Source organism: Mus pahari, chromosome 7 (genome assembly GCF_900095145.1).
Source record: "Mus pahari chromosome 7, PAHARI_EIJ_v1.1, whole genome shotgun sequence".
Taxonomy (NCBI): domain Eukaryota; kingdom Metazoa; phylum Chordata; class Mammalia; order Rodentia; family Muridae; genus Mus; species Mus pahari.
The window spans coordinates 57,372,404-57,378,384 of record NC_034596.1 but is presented as its reverse complement, the minus strand read 5'-3'; the positions used below and the strand labels follow the sequence as shown (position 1 = coordinate 57,378,384).

Sequence of the window (5,981 nt, the reverse complement as noted above, 5' to 3'; positions counted from 1 at the left end):
TCAACCTAGCTGTGCATTCTAGCCAAATAGAAAGTTAATCTTTTGAGAATAAAATTTCTGTCTGATCTGCCATGCTCTCTTGTCCCTAATACACCTTGGTGTATAGTCTTCTCCAGATATAGGAATTCAAATACAATTGCTCTTACATTGGGTTATATTTTAAAACATGTAAATTGTTGGTGCCATGACTTCTTTACATACATTAATAATTGCTGAATATTTTCTAATTCTAGGGCTTACAAAAAGAATCCTTTCACTATCTCCTTTTTTATTTTGTGATTGGGTTTGATTTGAGGTGGTTTTGAACTTCTTAGTTCAAATGACTTTTCCCTAGTGGCATTCTGAGTGCTGGAACTGGAGGTTTTCAACATATAGGACCTCTTCCTGGATTATTTAAATAGGCAAACATCAAGTCACATTTATTTCCCACAAAGACTAATTTAAAAGTAGTTTAAAAAATCAACTCATAGATGTGCTAGGGAGTTAAGAGCATTATTTTCCTTAAATCATTCTCTTGAATATAATATATCTTTAAGATATGAAATACATAAAAAGAGACCTCATAAATGTTGTATATGCAATGAATTGTTTCTATTTATCACAATAGAAAATTATAGTAAACAATAAAGACACTGATCTTGTTAGAGCTATATAAAGAAGCATGTACAATAATGTCCTATAGACAAACTTTTACAAAATAATGATAACTAAATTTTAAAATGGCTCTATATTTTCAACTTTAGTATTTTAAATAAATTGTGATTTTATACAGCCACTTCACTGCAAAAGCATTACAGTAAAAATTGTGTTATTAATTCTGTCTTTAATATTCCCAATGCTACAGTAGTTTCCAGTTCAGAGGCTTATAATTTATTTTTACATTGCTATGAGTTGATTCCAGCTTGAATAATTTAGGCTGGACTGCATTCAGCAGCCAAGAGGTCTGAACTTAGGTTAGTAGGTGCTCTGTGAGCGCCAGTGACTGCTGGCAGTACACCTTGTGCTAATAGCAACCAAGCCAAAAAGGCAAACACTTTTAAGGTATGCTGAATGTGCATCCAACCATCCACTGGCTAAGAATTTTATGGCCTTCCATGCCCCAATCAAATAAACGAAGGACAGGGAAGCCAATTTGATTCCAAAAGGAAGAAAGAGCACAATGTACAAAAAAGCAATTTAAGAATGTTATTATGTAGACTAGAAAATTTAGAGAAGACGGCCACATATTTGCCCTTATTATTTGTAGAAAATATGATTACATATTTAAAATATTTTGATCCAACTTTAACAGTGTTGACAAAAATAAAAATAGAAATTGAGTGGGTAGAATAAGTGGTAAGCTTAGCTGATGATAATGTGTAGCTGTGTAGGATATGTGGAAAATAGCAGATCCATGACATGTCCTGAAAGCAAAATACTGAGATCAGAGTTATCACGCTATTTAACTTCCCAACTTGTAAGCCTGTGCTCTATATCCAGGAACTTGTTTAGAATTATCATTCAAAGAAGCATAGAAGCATTGAATTAACATTCAAAGAAAAGGTAATTGTGTGGTTATTGTTGGCAAGAAAACACTAGTAAATGTAAAGCCGAGTTGTAAGTTGTTGGCATAACACTGCTGTGTACTGGCTTTAAAGAAACAGTCAGAGTACAGGCTGAAGGGGATTGGTTAGATTAAGTGACCTCGAGTATGAAGAAAATTGTACATAGAAAAATAAACACCAGGATAACAAAAAATGATACGATGTATTACAGGGTTGAGTGAAGCTGTGATTCTTCATCCTTCAACAGCATTCTCTTGCATCAGAGCAGAGATTGATCAGTGTGATGTCAGTTAGCCTATCAAAAACTGAGGTTTGTCAAGGGAAACAAATGAAACTCTTTTCCCACTGGTAAATTTCTTCCATAAATCACAACACATATGTCTTTCTTCAAGCGAGTGAATGCACTGGAAAAAGTTATCGTTAAATAATCCATACATAGAACTATGATCCTGTAATCATTTGAATCAAAGGCAGAAATAGGAAGATTTTATATTGTAGGCCATGATTGTATAGCAAACACCTGGACAATAATAATAATTAATAATAATAATAATTAATAATAATAATAATAGTAATAATAATGGTAGTAAAAGAAGTCATAATAGTGGTATAACTATCACTACTTGCTTCAATTTTTATGCTGTATATTTATGCAAATAATTCTTTTCTATATCTTAAGTTAACATATTGATTAGATTGTTCATTGATATTCTAATATCCAACAATTTAACTTTGTTACAAACATCACCCAGAAATCTTGTGTGAATTGCTTACCCAACTGAAAAAGTATGAAATAATGATAATCTGGCCCACTACATTTGTTTTTAATATGCCAATCAGATTTATACATGTTTACATTCCTGTCAGAAAAGAAAACAAAAGTGTGATGTAATACAGTCCACTGTCTTTATACCAGTAGACAAGGCAGACTTAATGAATAAAAGCATAAAGAAAGTATTTTATGTACAACACACTGATTGAAAAATTTATTGGTATTCAGGCTACTCAGAAAACATTTTAGTGATGAGCTAAATTACTTTATTTGTGGTAAACTACAGGTATTTTATCTGTAGTTTGTATTTTTTGTGTAACCAGTCATATGTCTAGGGTGAACACACTTGATGGGAATGTTTTTAATTCTATATAAAATTGTTTTGCTAACATGAATTATACTAATTCAAAAATTAATTTTGTGGCAACATTTTATTTTATTTTTTGCATGCTGCCAAGTATAAATAACTTTCACAAATATATCTGTTGACACTTTGAGTCTCTAAATCATTCACATACCCTGAAATATACTTAAATCGTTTAACTTGAAAACTAGCAATTCAATTTTCTCTATTCATTTATCAGTATTAGAGTTGTGACACCCTGAGTTGTTAGAATTAAATGTTTTCACTTTCTGTTTGTGAGCACCGCATGCTGGATCATTTGGGACCTTCTACCCAGAAATTATGTAGAAAGGAGAGATTAATGAGAATGATGATCTAGGTTTTCAGCTGATCCAGTTAATTGCTCTCCACCCGAGTTTCCCCTGCAGGTTCCCATTCACACCCACCAGGTGTTGCTCTCTGCGAACATGTCCAAGTCATTGAAGAAGCTGGTGGAGGAGAGCAGGAAGAAGAACCAGTATGTTGGATGTCAACAGCTTTTTCTCTCTATCTCATATCACACAACTGGTGCTCAGCCACAACAAACTAACAACTGTGCTGCCAAATATAGCAGAACTTAAAAACTTGGAGGTACTAAACTTCAATAACCAGATCGAGGAACTGCCCACCCAGATCAGCAGCTTCCAGAAACTCAAACAGCTGAACCTTGGCATAAACAGGTTGAACATGCTGCCTCGAGGATTCAGCTCCCTTCTGGCTCTAGAGGTCCTGGACTTAACTTACAACAACCTGAATAAAAATTCTCTTCCAGGAAACTTCTTCTACCTCACCAACCTGCGTGCACTCTACTCAGCCTCAGGGATAATGACCTGCTCTCACTGCCTAAGGAAATCGGGGAGCTGACCCAGCCGAAGGAGCTCCACATTCAGGGGAATCGCCTAACCATTCTGCCTCCAGAGCTAGGCAACTTGGATCTAACCGGTCAGAAGTAGGTTTTCAAAGCAGAGAACAACCTCTGGGTTACCCCAGTTGCTGACCAGTTCCAGCTTGGTGTCTCCCATGTTTTCGTATATATCTGCTCAGAAACATACAAGTAAAAATGATATACAAACCTTTGACAACTCTGACCAGGTTGCTTACAAACATGTTACCATGAACAAGGGATACTACAAAGTATTGAAGAGAAAAGGAAAAGCCACTAAAAGTATACCCAGGGTAGGATTTTATCACATTTCTTCAACTTATCAAGGAACAATAACCATTACAAAAGCAAAGGAACACCTTTCAAGACCCTTAAGTGGAGTTGGGAGATCATTGTCTATCAGACCTCAGACAAGCCACAATTGACTTTTTACTGAGGCTGCAAATGCTCCCTCCCATACACTCTGACCTTTGAGAAGTTTTTAAACCTTGCTGACCTTTTCTGCACACAAGACCACTTCCCCCAAACTACCCAGAGCCTACAACTGCACCTGGACATCTTCTTACAAAAGGCTGTGCCTTCTGCAAGCACCCTATCATAATCTGTCACTAACAAGTGATGGAATACTGTACACTAATTCCTCATCTGCAATTCAGAACTCAGTGTTCAGTATGGATTTGGGAAGGTTGTGAGGAGGAACATTTCCACATTCCATAGGTGAGCAACACTGATCTGCCACGTTCAGTCCATGGTGATGTTCTGCCCACAATGGTGGGGCCAAGGAGTGTGAACTTAACCTTTTGAAGGTAAGAACCAAAATAAGTCTTCCCTCTTCTTGAAGTTGATTTTCTTATGCATTGTGTCACAGTGACTGAGAGATAAATCTAAGCTGCAGATCTGCTCTGGACCTTTGGTAGCCAGCTTCTGAGAAAGCCCTCCAATTTTTCTTCCCATCTGGTGTTCACAACCTAATATTGTCACCTTGTATGTCATACTGTCCTGGCTCCCTCATAAATAAATAAAGCACAATAGTTTATCACTACCAGAAAAAAACTAACAAACAAACAAAACAAAAACAAAAACAAAAAAACAAATGGCAATATAGTGATACCGCCAAAACTTAAGAATCATGATGATATAGGTAATCTTGAGAGTTGGTTTCAAGAACAAAGAGTCAGTTATTTGAAATCATAAGAGCATGATTTCATTACCATCATTTTTGAGTTTTAATTGCCTCCTTGTTGTAAAACTATCAAGGATGTCTTGAAAAATGCTGTGGAGCTGGCATAATGACTCAGCCATTAATTGCAGAAGATCTGGGTTTGGTTCCCAGAACCTTCGGGATGGCTTCTGATAAACTGTATGCAACACTGGTCCATGGGGTCTGTTTTTGTCTCTGTAAACTTTTGTACATGTGGACACAAAGTCAAACACATACCCATTGAGTAAATAAATATAAATAAATCTTTAAAAAAAAAAGAATGATAATCTAAAATTGACTTGATATTGTCCATTTGGGTAATCATCGTTCTTTGTACTAATTTAGTTATTTATAGATGATTCCATCAGAAACCCAACTCTCACTAGCAAAGTAAATAGAGTCATACTTAGAGTTTATATTTTTAATAAGACAAAGAAAGGGTAATAACCAAAACAAGTAGAAACAGGAGAGACATAACTCATGAAAAAGGAAAATCGGCTAAATCTGATAGAGGATTAATATCCAATATATACAAAGAGCTCAAGAAGCTGGACTCCAGAAACTCAAAAAAAAAAAAAAAACCCATTAAAAATGGGGTACAGAGCTAAATAAAGAATTCTCAACTGAGGAATATCGAATGGCTGAGAAACACCTGAAAAAATGCTCAACATCCTTAGCCATCAGGGAAATGCAAATCAAAACAACCCTGAGATTCCATCTCACACCAGTCAGAATTGCTAAGATTAAAAATTCAGCTGACAGCAGATGCTGGCGAGGTTGTGGAGAAAAAGGAACATTCCTCCATTGCTGGTGGGATTGCAAGCTTGTACAACCACTCTGGAAATCAGTCTGGCGGTTCCTCAGAAAATTGGACATAGTACTACCGGAGGACCCAACTATACCTCTTCTGGGCATATACCCATAAGATCTTCCAACTGGTAAGAAGGACACAAGCTCCACTATGTTCATAGCAGATTTATTTATAATAGCCAGAAGCTGGAAAGAACTCAATAGAGGAATGGATACAGAAAATGTGGTACATTTACACAATGGAATACTACTCAGCTATTAAAAACAATGAATTTATGAAATTCTTGGGTAAATGGATGTATCTGGAGGATATCATCCTTAGTGAGGTAACCCAATCACAAAAGAAGTCACTAGATATGCACTCACTGATAAGCGGATATTAGACCAGA

General features: G+C 35.9%; 1 pseudogene; it reads left to right on the top strand.

Moving 5' to 3' along the window:
• Positions 1–3,126: 3,126 nt before the first annotated feature.
• On the top strand, positions 3,127–3,756 carry LOC110324024 (annotated as a pseudogene).
• Positions 3,757–5,981: the final 2,225 nt, after the last annotated feature.